This window comes from Protopterus annectens, chromosome 16.part0 (assembly GCF_019279795.1).
Source record: "Protopterus annectens isolate FY-2018-M chromosome 16.part0, PAN1.0, whole genome shotgun sequence".
NCBI lineage: Eukaryota > Metazoa > Chordata > Ceratodontiformes > Protopteridae > Protopterus > Protopterus annectens.
In genome coordinates, this window is record NC_056750.1 from 155,422,901 (window position 1) to 155,441,999 (window position 19,099).

General features: G+C 38.4%; 1 long non-coding RNA gene across 3 annotated transcripts in view; it reads left to right on the forward strand.

The window, feature by feature from the left end:
* Window positions 1-19,099, forward strand: part of LOC122791000 — a 381,867-nt gene that overhangs the window by 302,053 nt on the left and 60,715 nt on the right. For all 3 annotated transcript variants that reach the window (XR_006363060.1, XR_006363059.1, XR_006363061.1), the window contains one exon: window positions 7,624-7,690. This is a non-coding gene — a long non-coding RNA (uncharacterized LOC122791000). The remainder of the gene's footprint in view (window positions 1-7,623; window positions 7,691-19,099) is intronic.

A 19,099-nucleotide genomic window follows, 5' to 3' on the forward strand; every position in this document is an offset into this window, starting at 1 on the left:
TCATCGTTTGCCCCCCGACCACAAAGGGCCCCATCAGGAGTTTTTGCACTGGCGTCCATCCCCACACAGCCAAGCACTGTCTGTGCTCGCTCTACATTCTGGCATGTCAGACATGTGTGAGCTCTGCATGGTAGAGGTAGCAGCTCATCGTTGTTGCCTCCGACCACAAAGACTGGCCCATCAAGGAGTTGCACTGGCACGTCCATCCCCATGGTCAGATGCACTGCTGCCACCTGAATGTGACTGATGTATGCTGGATGGGCTACCCTCACAAATATGCTCAGGATCATGACCCCATAGCCTACCATATCTAGGTATGGACACCTCACTCACTGACTCAGAGCAGTGGAGGTAGTGCAACTACAGGAGAGTCATTGGGTATGGCCATGTTGTCTAACATCAGATGATGCTGCTGACCTAAGTCTGTGGATGTTGTCCCCTACCCAGCAGATGTTCCATTATAGACACTGCCAGTTTCATTGTATCATTCACCAGGTCCATTGAATCAGCCACACAGTGGAGGCAGTTATGTACATCAGCCTGTGCCACATCTGTGACCCTTAGTATATCCTCAGAGACCCTAGTGGAACAAGCCTGTTCCTCTATGATGGCACTAAGCATACGTTGAGTGGCATGTAAAGACACACCAGGATCAGGTGGAGGGTCTACAGCAGGCCTCCTATGAGAACCCCTAAAACCCTTCTGCATGTCACTTCACCCAGACTTTGGCTATGGCCAGAGTCAGCCATCACTAAAGCCACAGTAACCACACTACCCTGATCAAGTATGTCACCCTCCACCTGTCCAATATCTGAGGGCTTAGTGGAATAGGTATGCGTAGGCCTATTGACCCTGTCTGAGGGAAAACAGGAGATGGCTGAATTTCATCCTTAGTGTCAGATTCAACCACTGCATCCCCTGACTTTGCTTCTGTTTGGTCACCATCATTATCAGTCTACTGATCCTCTGACGTCAAGTGATAGGAGTTCAATACTTCCACCATCAGGATCAACTGTGATAATAACCAACAAACACAAGAACAAAATTAATGCTGCACTAAATATTTAAACAATTTATATAATAACCAACTAACACTGGTCACACTATCGCAGATGGTACAGCAATACAGACATCCATTATACCCACCTCAGACCTACAGAAAAATGCTTATATCTTGACAAATGATCATCAATAATTAAAGAACAATTTTAGACTTACTACATATAAATGATTCCACACTTGGTAGGGAGGATGGTCCTGGAAGAAAAGATTCAAGGTAAGGACACAAACATCACAATTTCAATAGCATAGGGGGACAGTGAATGCACAGTTTTGCTTATACATCCTTTAAGAATAGCTTTAACTTTATGGAATATCTTAATGTTAGCAAAAAGTCATGACCAAGAACTGGAAGAATCAGACTACTCCTACTCTGAAGGAATTTGTAGACTTAGCAACTGAAGTTTGTCTTAAACTTATCTCGATCAAGACAAGAATATCTAGAATCACCTCTTCATATGTCATTGAAATTCAAAACTGCTGGCTAAACTGACTTTAATAACTAACAATTACTCATCACATTTTTTTTTCTGTTTTAAAAGCTTTGTTTTTTAGACACCATTGTAAATAGTTATTGTAGTTTATTATTGTTCTAGATATGTATATTTTATAATATTTCTAATATTGTATATTAATGTCATGTTAAAATATTCAAAAACAACTGAGAAAAAAAGAATAGTTTTAATTGAAACTTGGCTGACACGTCCACCCACAGCTCATGTGTAATGAAAATGTGTTAAGTCTATTAATTTATCAATAGGTTCATGAAAAAATCCACAGGAAGCATTACTTAAATTTTTCTATATTTCACAATGCAAGCAAATCCTAAAACTTGTCATATGTAAGCTTACCTGGAAGCTCCTCCTAGCACATACTTGTCCTCCCATCAATATCAGCACTGACATCAATCACATGTTGGTGTGCTGTTTCCATTGAGCTCTCTGGATCTCTGACAGTGGACAGGAACTGTTTGTTTTGTGCCAGTAGTGGCTCAGTAGCAGCAACCCCATAGACAGCTGTTCAAGGACAACTGCAGCTGCTTCCTGGGGGCTGATGAAATCATATCAGTAGCACTGTAACTCAACTGATCATAAGTCCTGGTGCGAACCCCTACTGCATTGACAACATTCACTATCTGGTTCGAAATCTGCATTCTGTCAGCCATATCCCTATGTCCTCTCAAGAAAAATGGCACCATGGTACCTGAACACCTGCACTATTACATCATTTTCAAGTTTTTACATGGATTTGTAGACTTGGGTGCCATAATCCTATGTGACATAACAGACGTATATAACACAGAAATACCACATAAGTAAATGTCTGCTTATATACATATATATTTCAACATTAAGCACTGGGGAGACATATTTTATTAAAAATTGAAGGTTATGTGGTTGTACTGCATCACACCAGCATGCAAACCAATGTTGTCCAAAACAAGGAATTCCTGTTTAGTAATGTACTGTTTCCCACTGAAATAACAGGATGACAACACATTTTCTAGAAAAAAACCTCTTCAAACATAACTTTTATTGTGACATGAATGGTACTTGACACCCCACCCCAAAACAACAAACAAATTAAAGTTTGTACAAACCAAGAAATACCACATAATTCAATTCTTATATATGCTTTCAACACACTTCTCACAAAATATGTACACAAACTCAATTTTATATGATTGACAGTCACCTCTTACTGTGCCGACCCCTCTCCTGGAGGTGTCTCTGGGCCATCTTAGAAGCATAACACCACTGTGTCATTATCAATTTAGCCCATTACATTTCCCTGAAATGACATAGAGAATTGTAAGATAATTTTAACAATAACACTTGTGATGAAAGTTAATACCCTGTCTGATAAATGTAAATGTCAGCAAAATGCCTATGCCAGCAGTGAACTACAAGAAGTGCAAACAGATAAGTTCCATTTTCTACTGCACATATATAATTTGCATTGTAACATGTTACAAAATCTAGAATGTACTTGAAAAAATACAATCACACTTTAGCAAGATTAGAAACGTTCTCTGCAGATAAATCAAAAGGAATAGCAATCTTGTGTTTTCTTCTCCCTTTCAAGTGCCCTTGCTACATGGCTAACTTAATGTGTAGCTTCAGCCTTGTGAGCATGATGAAGATGCAAATGAAGTGTGAACTCGTTAAAATTGCCGAATCCCAAACTTTTAACTTTGTGTAGCAGGTATAAACATTGTGTAGGCACTACCTCACTGTTCGTTGCTAATGGACAATAAATATGAATGATTAGTGGGAGAGAGAAGAAAGGAAGACACAACAGCAATTTAGGCTACCTTAACTGCACTGGGTGTGTCACACAGGATACACTATCAAAGTATAGAAGTAACTTTAGCAACGTTGTAAATGGAAATAAACCATGCACATTTATCATTTTTGTTCACTAATAGCCAAATTCTTCTGCCTTTGCTGTAAAATGTTTTTCACTGTCAGGTATTTTTATCATACATTTAAAAGACAATTATCCAAAATGCACTATAGAATGTGTATCTCAGTACAGCACAGATATGAGACGAATGAACATAATATAAAGAAGAGAGAGCTGCATTTATGCAAACAAAATCGTAAATAGTTGTGTGATCACTCATTGCACTAAATATGTAAGCCACACATACAAACAAGTGAAAGTGTACATGTCTTGTTAATACTGTCAAGGAAATGGAAATTTGTTATATGCATATGATTTGCTTTCCTGCTGCAAAGATGCTTCTGGGGCAAAGAGATGACAGTTCTAGTGTGTTTTGTAGGCTCATTAGTATGATGGTTCAAATCCATAGTTATATAAGAATTTGTAATGTGTGTTAAAATGTATTTTGTAATGTTTTATTTTTTTTAATAATATTTGCATGGCACGTGGCTTAGTGCAAATACTGTGAAATGGACAAATATTTTAAAATTATTGAAAGTTACTTCTATGATAAGCAAATGAAAAATAAAAGCATGGATGCACTGAAGTCACGCAAATAACCCCGCGTTTATTAATTACCAAAGATTAGTGCTTTCATCTCTTAACTGTGCAAAGACTTCTTCAGATAAAACAACTTAAACTACTGAATTTAAAACACAGTAAAACAGTCACATGATAAACTGACACTCAAACATTTAAAGATACAATGTTGCAACAAACTCATTCATAACTTAGCAAGCACTTGTTTTGTAAGGTAAAAAAAATGTACACTCATTGCAGTTCAAAAACGTGCATAGAAACATTAAAAACAAGTTGCTGTTACTATGTTGTTGTTGTGTCTTTCGGCTTTTCCCGGTTAGGGGTCACCACAGCGGAACTCCACAAGTAAATTAAGTTTCGTTGGTAGGCTTTCAATTTTAGCAGGTAATTAATGAAACTTCATTAAGCCTTGGGGTAATACCTGTTTTCAAATGTAATTACCATAAAAGTTGTTTTTTGTTTCTCTAATAATCCGCAAATGACTTTAGTACATCTGTGCTTTTCCTTTTTCATTTGTCTGTTTTTTGGCTTTTCACTAGTTACTTCTATGATGACAGCTGTGGTGGTGGTGCTGCGGTAGCGTTGTCACCTCACAGTAAGACGTTGTCCCGTTCAATTCTCAGCTAGAGCGTCTTCTATGTGGAGACATGCGTGAATGGGCTTACCTTCGTTGAAGGTTGTGCATCAGGGCCGGCAACTCTGCATGTAAAAATCTACTGCCAATCATTAGCAGACCGGAGTTCCGCTGTGGCGACACCTAATCGGGAAAAGCCGAAAGACACAACAACAACGTCTATGATAAGGACAGCATAAATCAGAGCTACGAATCAACTGTATGTGCAGTACACCTGGAAACACAATGAAGCACACAGCACATAGCATGTGTAGTTCATGGTCCAAGTCCTACATTTTAATTTTAATGATAAAAATGAATAAACACTTTTTGCAATAATAATGCATGTTGAGCTTTGCCTGTTTAATTTGCACATTGCTCACCTCTGAGCAAACCTGGTGTAATGCCTCAAACAATGAGACATTGTCAATTTTCAAAAAGATACATTGTTACATCTTATGCCTTCCATTTTGCAAACACACTAAGCAGCACTGAGCAGTAGTTGGCATGCATACATACCACCTGCAAATAATGAGACCTTGTCAATTTCATAAAAGATAAATTATACATCTTTTGCTTTTCATTGTGCAACCACTCTAAGCAACGTTGTGCAGTGGTAAGTATGCTTCCACAACTCCTGAAGACAATAAAAAGACATTGCCAATTTCTAAAAAGATACATTGTATCATGTGTGATCTTGCATCGCACAAACATGCTAAGTGGCATTGTGCATCAGTCAGCACTCATACATAGTAATGATTGTAAAAATTGCACCTACTCTCTAGTTGTACCTTTGGCAAAATATGTAGGTTAATGGTCATGATAGAGGTAGGCCAGGGTTCTGATCCAGCAACCTCTGTTTTATTAATGGTGGTCCACTATAATTTAGATAAAAATTAACAATATAAAAATAATTATACATGACCACAATGATGTATAGCAGATGGACTGAGTGTATATGTGTGTGTGTGTATATATATATATATATATATATATATATATATATATATATATATATATATACACGTGTCTCACTGTAGGTATAAGTACAACTATGGTTATACAATTAAATGTTCATTTTCTGAACTTTCATGCCACACACATACATAGTTAAACACTCAACACTTTAATGTGTCTATATAACTAATAAGCATGTCTGTCAAAGAAGGCCTCCCTGGCATTGAGCAGTCTGGACAGTAATGAGTGTAAAAATACACCTGTTGCCCAGCCTTTCCTATAGCAACTGGTGCAAGTTCATGGTCACAATACAGATGAACCAGCATTCTAATTTAGCATACTCCAGATTTAATTAATTCTGTTACACTCAAATTTAAAAAATAAAGAACAATAAAATGATAATTATATATAACAATAACTATGCATAGCAGTGGATATCATATGAAATATATGTGTGTGATGAGGATATACTGACAGTTATGTTTCTGTAATTAAGTGTAATTTCTGCCCTAGGATGATCTTCATACTTCAGGGGTAGTCATATAAATACATAAATGTATAAACCAGGAACTTAGGTCACAGACATACATGGTTAACCACTCACCCTTTAATGTATCTATATAATTAATGAGCATGTCTGCAAACATGTCTTGTGTGGCAAAGAGGAAAAAACTTTTGTGGAGGAATGTGTTCCCTATTTTACATAGGTTTGAATCCCACATTGTACAAATTACTTTCATCAGTGTAAAAGCCACTCAAGTGTCAAGTCATAGAATTTATACTCTGAAATACATATCTGAAAAGTTTTCATCCAACAGGTAGAGCAGCATACAATCCATAAACGAATGCCAACTGCCACATTACCTTTTCTGTTTCATAAACTGACTTCCTCTCTGACATTAATGCTTTCTGCTTAACATCACACCAATGCAGTTGGCATGGTTGTGTGGATATACACACTAGCTGCAAAACGCCATATGAAAATTTTGCAGGAAAGCACTTTAACTGTTGCTGTATGACCTGTGCAAACATAGCAGGAGCTAGGAAGGAGGATGCCCAATTTAGGACTCAAAGATGGGGTGTACATAAGCTCAGAATATTTACTGGACTCCTTGTAAAGCACCAAAGCTGTAGGCTTTTGTGGGGAGCTATACTTGGTCTCAATATAAATCAGATGCTTGGAATCATGTTGCCAAGGCTGTCTCCACTGTGATTGGTATTCTTCACACTGGAGAACAAAACAGGCAACATTACAATGACCTGAAAAGAGACAAGCAGGAACAACTACTTGTCACTCATTAGCCCCATTATAGAGTACAACGCCCCTTTTGGTATGTACCTCACAAGACATCTACAACAGTTGAAAAGGCCATAGAAATACCTCACAAAGAGGAGTACCGGCCTCAAACGGATGCCCTATGCAGACCGTCTCAAACTCCAGCTTTACTCCATTGCATATCACCTACTCAGAGGTGATCTCTGCCTAACATACAGAGCTATGTCAAACCCAGAGCTGTTGGACATGCTCCACTTAAAGAAATTCCAATCCCTTCGAGCTACATGGTCTAGGGACCTAAACCTTGTCACCACAATAAACATGCTGGAGAGATAGATTCCTGTCCCAGAGACTTCCAATACTCTGGAACAAACTACCTATCTATATCAAACAAAGCTCCTTATTAGCAATCCAAGAAAAATCTTGATTGGATTGGAAATAGGAAATTCACCCCAGGGATCACTTCTGTTGCTCTGCTCGACAAGGGGACAGGTAAATAATTTTATTGGGTGGCAAAAGCCAGGGTACCTTTTTGGCTAGGTTTATATAGGCCCTAGGGCCAATAGCATAATACCTACCTATAAACCTAAGAGTGGCTGGATGAGTTGAGGACTGCTGACATCCCACAGTTAAGTATACAGATAAAGATACTTTAAATTGTATACAAAGCTGGAGATATCCAAGACTGGTATGTGTAATGCTCCTCTCTTTTTCTCTCCTCTTTATTTTACAGCTGCCCGGGATATTTCATTGAGCAGTGAAGCCCATGATGAATGCTTAGAAACACAGAGAAGCAAGGGGTATGTATGCAACATAAGTTAGTTATTTTATTAAAAGTATTGCTCTTCTATACATTAGAAGCAAATTAAGCAGCCACATCTTAACTGTAAAAGAAAGCATGCTTGTTTCATTCTGTAGCTCAACATAATTGTAGACATCAATTGTAGTAGTGTATTAAGATGCTGTGGGTTCAAATCCCACACATAGTAAGATAATAAAGAATGTTAAATATTAATTCCAATGAAATTGGTATAAATGCCATATCATTAACTTAATCCGTATTGTCTTTGAAAGCATATGTGCAATATATGCATATTGCAAGGATTATTTGGAAGAGTTCTCAGTCTTATTTTGAATTTTTAAAAAGTAAAAATATGTTTGATTTGTAGTAATTTTTTGTATATGACATATGATGATTCTAATCATATTTTTTCTTTTTTTCTTTTTACCTCACCCCTTATCTTTTTTTTAATGTTATATGTGTGATGACAGTGTTCTGATGTCATAATTTTCTGACCACTGACAAAATTATTTCCAGTACAGAGAGGTAGGCCAACTACTGTGGCTCAGCCTGCCACCTCTCAAACTGCTGCTGCACCACCGCCTAGCATATCTGGGATCCTGGCAGTACTGCCTCTGGGGCCTCTGCACTGCATGGGCACTCAAGATTAGATAGCATTACCCCAGGAGCTAGTGCACTGGTACTCTCCGGGAGTATTAGTGGAGGTGGGGATTTTGTCACCCATCAGGAAATGCCAGGCATGGTGTGTGAGGTTGTAAATATACTACTTGTGCACACCTCAGCAGTATGAAGAAGATGTTCATTGGAATGTTGAGAAAACAGAAACATCAAGCATTCCAACAGGAAGCTGAGGAAGGGGACAGTGACAGTTCTGAGGGTGAGGAATAGATTTTCACTGTCCCCATGTTTGATAGGGAAGGAGCATTGGAGACCCATGCCCATCTCCAGTCATGGTATCCACCATCCTTTTGTGTATGTCACCATCCATGTCTCTGCCTTGTTTTTCTGTTTGTCTGCACCTGCCTTCTCACCTACCTTATTTACCTGACATCTCTACATGCCTTAGCCATCATGGCTCTCTTGAAGTAAAAAATAATAATAATCTCATGCATAGCTCTCCACTTTGCACATGTGTCTTCTCAACACATTTGATTCAGGCCAGTTAGCTATACAACATTAATGGCATTGTTGTCACCTATCTGTGTGTTTTTAGTCCAAATTCATCCAATTTAAATGATTACATTACACTGTTGAAGTGGATAGCTATGTTTCTTTCCTAATTTCTTCCAGCAAATTCCTATATTGCTTCCCCTTTGCTCTTTCCCTACTTGCGAATCACACATCACATGCACAAAAAAGAAATCCCTAATAAAAACCTTCACTTTTTGTCCTTTGTGTTTATGTGGAATTTGACATTATGCACCAATGTTGAGCAATGGTGAATGGCTCTTCATGTTCTATGCTATAGTGCAATTACCCCCAAACAATGCTGATTAAACTCATTGCAGTTAAACACACAGTTAAAGCAGAGGATAGGCACTATTATTAAAAATGTATTCTAACATGTATTTAGACTACTGAATGTATAAAAATGCAAGTCCATATGTGTACTGTTGACATAAATCAATTGACTGTCAGTTTTCATACAGTACTTCACAATAGTCATTCCCTCTTCAATTACCAAAAGTATCACATTTACATATGTAATGCTATCCTAAAAACATGTGTAAAAAAATTAGACTGAGCTGGATTAGAACTTTGTGTCATTTGTCCTCAAAATATAAGCTCCCTGTTCTTAAACCTGCTGTCAAAGGGAAAGCTAGGCAGGAGGTGTTTTTCTTACAATCAGTATTGTCCAAAGTGCTGACTGCTTTGCCTCACTACTTAATATGATTGCATGGTGGAAGGCAAAACAGAAATATTACTATTTTCCTATTTAAGAAGAGACTCGTGATTGTTCGTCACTTAACCTCATGCAAACGGGGAAGACAATAACAGCAGTTCTTCACATCATAAAAGTTACGCCACAACATTTCCAATATAAACTATACTATGAACACCTTAGTATCTGTCAGGTAGTTGTACCATAGCATATATGCATAAGTAATTCCGAAGTTCAAGCTGTATTCATTAAATATGATTCTTGCATGTGTAAACACTTTGCCATCAGTCATGCAATCCAGTGGCTTGGCAATGTGCTATGGAAAAAACTGGTTGGCATGCATTAATATGTTTACTGCACAGTTAATATTCATCACATTATAATCCATGTAAAAACACAACCAAAGGGAAGGCACTTGTTAGTGATTGAACACATATTTACTCAGACTCGTGTGCTATGCACCCATGCACTTAAAAGTGGATGTCAGTAGTAGTTCCCAAATATCAACCACAATACAAAATAAATAGCACAACTGCATTGTTACATCATCTAAAGCTTTATACTGACAACAGACATTGAAACTGCCTTATATATGTCTTAATGTGGACATGAATTCATCACAAATACACATACATCCACAGTTGCATCCATACTGATCACAAAGTGTGAGTGTGTGTGTCTATGTGACTGAAAATATGTAATGTACACAGCATATTGAGAAACAGGTGCATATGTCTCACTTCTGAAAACAGCTCATTGCATCTAGTCTGAGATGTTGTCTTTTAAAGTATACCTGCACAATGGAACCACAACAGAAATACAAAGTCCACACATCACTCTCATAACGGGATATGTTATCTACATTATATAATGTTGATGTCATCATCTATAAATACCAGCATGACTAGTTAAAATCCTTCAGGGATGGCAGTTATTGACTACTGTGTTCTGCAGATAGAAACAAAATAGCTGTGGCTTAACTTACCACAACATCCACCTTATGTGTGTGCCTATATGTATGTGTAAGTTTGTTTGCATAGTCAGAAGAGCATGAGTCTTTATCCTGCTGTCTCCAGTCCCATGGAGAACAAATGTTTTGACAGTTGTACATGCCTACACATCCATTTCATACCAGCCTCCCAAAATCAGACCTGCATCATGGTTTTTGTATTAAGTACTGTGTTCTATAGCTTGTGTAACCTGGTTAGGTATTTTTTTTTTGCTTTAGTTGCAATTATTTAACATCACAAACCATACTGATGCATTCCCAGTTGCAAACATACAACATTTATAATCTACCCAATCATTTTCATTCAGACATTAAATGGCTCATTTAAGACTTGTATTTTAAACCTCACTCCTTCCCTGTATGCATTGTTCCCACAATTCCCTTGTCTTCGTATGTAGTGTGTTCCTACCCTTTTCTAAAGACCTCAATTCCAGTTATCTCTTACTTTATTCACTACTTTTAATATACTTGGTTTAAGTTTTGATTTCCGTTTTCTTGTAATTGCTTTTTTGGCAGTCACCATAATTAGACACAGCAAGGCTTTACCATGTCTAGGCAATTCTGATTCTGTATCGTAGCTCAGAAAAATCATCTTCCTCATCACACAAATCTGTTCATCCAGCATCTCTGACAGTGTATCCCACATGGAATGCTTAGTCTGTCAAGTCACTGGACTCCCAGAAAATATATTCCCAATTGCCTCTTTCTACCCCCCCCACACCTCCAACATTTACTGTTGACCTAAGGAAAATTCTGTGGAATCTACTTGGGATATACAAATTTATGTAAACATTTCCAAGGAAAAAATCTTAAATCATCTAGATTTTGTTGCATATGTAGGAGACATGCACATATATATTCCCATTGTTCCTTTGTGAATTGCTTATCAAATCATTCTTCCCAATCCTTTCTAACCTCCACTGATTCTTATAATTATCATGCAATATTTTATATGCTGTACTAATTCTTATTTTATTAATAGCAGCTTCTATTCTAGATTCTGCTAAAACCTCTACCAGTGCTGGTCTTTCATTTAGGAACCCCCATCTTTCTCTTTGCCTATACTCTGATATCAATCCTTAATAGGGAAGGCAATCTCTAACTTGCAGTGCAAATAAATTCTTGGTGTATTCCCATTCTATCATATTTCCCTCTCTAGTTATTTGCTCCCAATACCTTGGTTCCTTTGTCAGTTTTCTCCAATAAATTCCATCCGCCTCTTTCCTATCGTCTACATCCCTAATTGTAGCCACCCTGTTGGTAGAATCTCCTTCATTCCTGTGTTGGCTTAGTTCTTAGGATATTTTATGTTACTTTATAGATATAATATTCCATATGATTATTCTCCTTAAAGGTCTGCATCCAAAACCCCAGTCTCCCCTTATTTCTTGAGCTGCCCTTCAGTTTCATCACCATCCCTTTCCACTTTGAATTATAGTTTTCTGCTAATGCTATACATAGGAACCTTAACTGTGTAGCTTGGAGATGCCTCTTCAAATCAGGTAATCCCAATCCACCCAGTTCTACTAGAAGAATCAGTTTCACACTTGACTCTTGCTGTCTTCCCCTCTCAGATAAAGTCCTTCCAATCTTAATTGCTATCCACAGCTTCTCCTCTGCTTGATAAAAATGTCTGACCTGTGTATAAGACTAATGGGACTAAAACAGTTTAACTGCTTGTATCTTACTATCAATATCTATATAACAAAGCTTCCATCTCCTCAATTTTTGTATTATCTTTTGTATTATCTTTTGTTTAGTCTCTTCCCACATATCCTTAGCTGCCACACCAGAATCATTTTTAATCCATACTCCTAAATACTTCATTCTCTGTAGGGATTTAAATCTCACTGCAGTCAACTGGTGTGTGTGTGTGTGTGTGTGTTAGCTCACATTCTAAAGACCGTTTTAGGGCAGCATGTGAGACACTCTTACTAACATCATCTTCTCACCAGACACTGCTAAAGTCATCAGCTATAAAGTGTCACCTGATACTATGAAAACCGGACTTGTGCTGCAGTACTTGTAAGTACTGTGTTCCCTAGACAATTAGGTAGAATTTTAGTTATACTGCGGTCAAACTGCGGGTGTTTGGGTTCAGATAGTTCACATTTTAGAACACTAGTTCACATTTTTAACAGCATGTGAGACACTCACTACCATCTTCTCACCAGACACTGCTGATGTCATCAACTAAAGTGTTGTCTGACACTGAAAACAAGACTTATGCTGTGAAGCTTGTGTTTAGCACTGTGATCTCAAGCTAGGAGTTCTAATCTTATTACAGTTGAATTGTGTGTGTGTGTGTGTGTGTGTGTGTGATTTTCAACAATCAGCCCAGTGACATTTTTAAAATGACATGAGTCCACAGTGGGTCTATTTTAGATACTCAAAGTTACTGAACTTCAAATAAGATATGATCGACATATCATCAAAGTCCAGTAACATTGAATAAGTAATGCAAACAGTAAAAATGTCAGAAAACAAAACTACTTGCTGTAAGCAGGGGGGCAAACTCACCTGCATCCCCCACACCCCCCGCTACTTAAATATACCAACTCCGAGACAGCACTACATTGAAGTAAACAGAAACATCCCCTTACAGAGATTTCCGTTTACCTTTTCGATGTTCTGCAGTTTTGCTGTTCATGTGTCGACAATGTCAGATTCGACGTGAACCTTCGCAGATTCAATATAGACCCGCCCACAGCTATATCAAACACTCCTCCAAACGTCATCCTGTTAACATACTGAGAATGTCATACTATACAAAGTGCACTCTGACACTATTTAAGCCAATCTTGTGCTGTGGCATTAACATTTAAGTACTGTGTTCTCCAGCTCCTGTAACTATAGTTAGGGTTTCCAGTCTGACAGCAAGCAATACAAGTGTGTATTCATTCAACTAATATTTCTGACACAATTATAGACTGAGATATGACTACAAATCCATGTCAGACACTCCTCCCAACATCTTCTCAGCATACATGGTGCTTGTGTAACATTTTATGGAATCCAGCTTCTATAACTACACAGGTGTAATGTTCAAATCAGACCCAGCCTACTGCTGTGTGTGTGGTTGGTTTTAAATTACAGTTATTGTATGATCTTTTCAATTTCATTTCATTGCCAGTTAGGAAAACCTTTAACATAGCCTCATGAATCCAACATCCACTTTTTCCATCTGATCACATGCCATTCTTCCTGCAGAGGACTGAAGGCTGTCTTCATCACAAAGATGCATATATAAATCATGAAGCACAGTCCTTCCATGAGCCTCTGCAAGCCATCTCCAGACCACTGGATGTGTGATTGGTATGTCAGTCATGATGTAGTGCATAGGTCACATATGGAGAGAGGCAGTATGTAATTTAAACAAATACAAACACATGCACACAGCTTTACTATCTTCCATCATGTAGATATAGTGATTTTTGTTTAAATGGTATAATAATGTCTGATTTTATGTGATGATGGCCATTAGCCTAGCAATGTCCTATGACCACACAAACATGTCACATGTCAATGTTGCTGTCATGCACATGTGCTATGTTGAGGTGTGGATGTACAGTAGGCCTACAAGCGTATTACCATTTTTGCTGTGAGATAATGTATTGATGGCTTCTGCTGCCATTTGATTACAGGTTCCTTCCTTATCAGCTGTAGTAATATGCCTCCTGAAAACTGTTGACATGAGATGATGCTATGTATATGTTGCCTTAGTAAGGCATGTGTTTTTGTTCTCATTCAGCCATCACAGTGACACTTGCATTATGGCATGTGTGCATGTGTATACCTACCATCATTAAATGCTCTGTGACATACATCATTATAAAGGCATATTAATTACATAGGCCCATTAGTCTTATGTCATCCACATGTTGCAGTGCTGTGATATACACACACATATTAAAATTTTCATTTATTTATTTGACATTTGTTAACTGGGTTAGTCCAACTGAGCAAAAGCCCCTTTTCCATGGAGGCCCAAAGAAGAAAGCCCCGGCATTAAAAGACAGTAAATAACATGGTAAAATAATTACAGAGAACTAAGATTTTAAAAGAACAAATAGGTTAATTGCAAATAAGGTCAATTATTACAGGTGAGTAATATTGTATATAGAAAAAACACTAAGCTTACACAGTACAAATATGTCATCAGTAAGTCAGGTAAAATAGCATAATGAGAATGTACAATATGTAAGACATAACAGTGTGCAGCCACTTACAAGCAAAGACAGGAGGATAGATGAAGGAAGAATAAATGTAAGAAGTGGTTACCAGCTAGGAAAAATAAATAAAGTAGAGAGACAGAGAAGTTATAGTGCAGAATATAGAGAGGAGAAGACCCCAGGTAGGAAGGAGTTGTAAAGGAAGGTAAAACACTATGGTAGCAGAAGCTAAGAGGACAACATACTGATTAGTAGTGTTATTTTGTTTTGTAGAGGAAGCAGTATAGAGGGGGGGGAGGTAGGAATTATGTTGGGTCATTACAAAGCACATGTTTTGATTCATTTGCAACCTTGTGGAATTCACTATGTGCAAATGTGTTGCTATTGTATGCATTGTATGTCTGTGATCTTTTCTACAACCACAATGCCTAGTACTATAATATTCCCACTATCCTAATGCTTGTACCCTCTTGTTCTCTTAAATGAATGCTATGGCTACTTCTAAAACATACTGCATGTCCCACTATCTGATGGTCTGTGCATTTAACACCTCAATATGACCTGTGCAGTATGAATGTGACTTCAGAGTGGATAAACCATTGAATAGGAGTGTTTAACTTATATTGGCAAGGTAGCACATACACAGACTACCCTAAACTCTGGATAAATATGCCTTTCCAAATAAGCCTAGATAATAGTGATGTCCTTCCTTGGATCAATGTTGCAGTATTCAAGTGCTGATGGATTATTTAACTGAAGTAATCTGACATCCTGCTGGCATACCAAAGACATAAACCTTCTATGCACTCATGTCCGATGTATGACCTCAACCCATAGATGTAGGGGTACATATGCAGACATAGGATTGAGATTTTCAGACAATCTCACCACCATATTGAATGCATGATCTTAGCTCCTGTGTGTCTGCTCTTCACATAGTTGTCTGTGGGTCCCTCTCACATAATTGAACAGACATATTGTCAAATGTGAAAATTTAACCCATACACAACACCTGCACAAAGCAAAAACTGCTTTTGCAGGGGGGATGGATTCCCCCCTGCATGCCACAGACCCCCTGGTAATTATATATACTAACTGTGAGATCACACTACAGAGGAGTAAAAGGCAAATTTCCTGATCCCTTCAGTAACATGAATGGAACAGTCTGATGGACTGCATTGTCAATGCTATTGGTTCGACCATATCACGTTCCACAATGTGTCCGTTTGATTATTTGATAGGGATCTATTGTCTGCTACTATTACATAAACTTTTCAGATAAACACCTCATTGGGGAACCTTCCTTATTCTTGACTGTTTTCAAATAGATTCTCTTATGTCAGCTAAGATAGAGAAGTGAGACAGTAGTAGGCAGATCCCTTATAAAGACTTCCACAACCAGTGTTTATTCAGTCTAGTGGTTGAACAAGATTAAAGAAATTGTAATATCTGTCAATTGTTTGCTCCTAAAGCCCTTCATGCCAAACTTTCTTTAATAGTTATTTAGACACCCAGCTTCTAAAGTGCCTTACACAATCCAGTATGATACTACCCTTGGTCTAGGACTTAATGCTCGCACTTGATAAGTTCAAAAAAGTTAGACCTGATATTTTTGCTGCTCACTCTACTTAAGTTTTCATTGAGATGTAGCAGGAAACCATGGTATGCCTGACTCTCTGTCGCCCGCTTCAGTGATTATGGTGGAGGTTGACATGTTTGACTCCCACACGTACAATTAGACTGAACCATTCACGACCATAGAGAAGGGAGAATCTAGTGTGATTATTTCAGAGGGACCATAGGCCATACTTCATATCTTTTCTACGGAAGAGGTAAACCTGATCAAGGCCCATCAGGGTTCCTACCCATCACATTTTGTTAGGGTTGATGTTACTCATAAGAAGAAACAAAAAGCTAAAAATGTTTCTTCTACTCTGATCCCTCAAGAGAAGGAATGGCTTGAATTTTCACTGGATCTTAGGAAGGACATTTTGTCTTTTAAACCACCTGCCTTTCTCTCCACTTCTTCACAACCCCTCCCACTCACAAGAGAAAATTTGAATCTTGCTCTAAGAAAGAGGAGGAATCTAGTGCAGGTAAAGATCCCTTTGGCATACTCATCACAAATTCATTCCTCTGGACAGCTTGCTTTAGGTAATGAGGGCACCCCGTCTCCTGACTCCTCCACTGAAGAAATTGTCTTTGGGAAACTCTAAAATTGGGCGGCACAGTGGTGCAGCAGTTAACGTTGTCGCCTCACAGCAAGAGGTTCTCCGGTTCGATTCTCAGCTGGGGTGCCTTCTGTGTGAGTTTGCATGTTCTCCTCCTACATTCCAAAGACATGCATCTGGAGCATTTCTCCAATGTTAAATAAATAAATAAAATAAATAAAATGAAGAAACATTTTGATTGGGAATACAAGTATATCTCATGACATAACCTTCTAAGCTATTAACATCAGCTAATGTGCTGCCAATAGATAGTAGAGCCATGGACTAGTATTGTAAAAAGTTCTACATCTCTACCACCTTAACCCTTAGGGCATTAGGTTATCAAACTCAAATGACAAAATACCTTGTGTCCATCTTAGGGATGTTAAATACAACTATGGCTAACACTGAGGCTTCAAACACTGTGCAATGAGTGGTTTCTATGCTTGGTCGAGCTAAAACAGACAGATAATCTATGAAATGCAGCTGTGACGCTGCAGAGGCTTCTCAGGATCATAGGGTGATAGATTACTAGGCTATCAACACCATAGGTCATTTCAGTCCTAGCCATTTCTCTCCAATGTAATGCCATATAAACGTTAGTTAACACCCAAAATTGTATTTAATGACTGTCCGTGGAGGGTTGTGGGTGCTATTTCCAATAAGAATTTATAGTGCCCCATGCAGTCTTCCAGGTTCCTTGTGAACAGTGTCACAGAGGTTCTCTGTTTCACATGAATGGGTAACCTATTCCAAAGATGCGGTAGTCGCCAAGAGATAAATCTAGTCTTTGATTTACAGATATGCAGCAAATTCATTAGGTTTGAGTCTGAGATTGGAATGTAAGCTAGACATAAGTCTCCCTTAAGAAGTCTTTATGATACAGAGGAAAGTAACAGGGAGTTTAGTCAGACTGTGTATGGCACGTGCTGAAATCCCTTGATCTTTGTTAGAAAACTCTGAGGTCTCTCCAATTGCTGCAGGTGCTTTGTACAGTACATGCCAAACTGAGTGTTATACTCAGTTACAGGCTAGATTAGTGCTGAGTATAGAGGGGCTATAACCTTTTTTTGCTCTTGAGGTGATGCCTTTACTAATCAAGTATGCTACATAGAAAGCCTTCTTTACTACAGTAGATACATGGTGGTTGAAGTTAATGTCATGGTCAACTTATGAACCCAAGTCCCTTACCACTTTGTGGGTACTTAGGGTAGTTTTGTTCATTTGATAATATGAAGGGACATTGTCCCAAAGGAAAGATGATGCATTTCTTTGCATTCAGTATGAGACATGGCTAAGACTCCAGTCATTGGTCTGTGTAAGACCCTGAGTATACTGACATCATTTGGGGATTCAGTAATTACACCCAGTTTGCAGTCGTCTGCATACTTGGTCAGCCACAACTCCTTAGTTTTGACCTAAATTTCTGAGAAGTATATACCAAACAGTAGGGACCCAGCACTGACCCCTGTGGCATCCCACTGGTAACAGGTCTGCTGGTTGATGTGGAGTCACCCACTTTGATAGTGTGTGTCTGATGTGTGAGCCAGTTAGCAACCCATCTTACAATGAATGGGTTTACATTCAGTTTGCTAGGTTTACTAGTAATGCCGAAGTGTGGGATTGTGTTGAAAGAATTTGCCAAGTTGAGATATGCTGTGTACACAGATTTGCCCTCATCAGTAGACCTAGTCATGTTTGTGAAAAAATCCACAAGATTTAACAGGCAGAATCTGCCATCGACAAAGCTGAATTTGGTAGGATACAGGATTTGGAGGTCACTTGTATCTTTATTTATGAGGTCCATAATGATACATTCCATGGCCTTACACATGAGACTGGTCAGGATTATGGGTCTAATTCTCTGGCTTTGTTGCTAGGCCACCTTTGTGGAGGGGAATAATTGCTGCTCTTCATTCCGCAAGAACAAAGTCTGTGGTTAGACTGTGATTAAAAGGGTACTTATTGGTGATGCTAGTTCATGTTTTAACCTGCTTAGACAGTCTGGGATGCCATATGGTCCCACAGAGGCTTTGTTTTTTGCCTTGGGAAAGGCTTTGACTTTAGATATGTAGGGGTGGAAGGGAGTTTTGGGCAAGGCTTGTGATAGATTTGGATGGGATGGGGGGGTGAA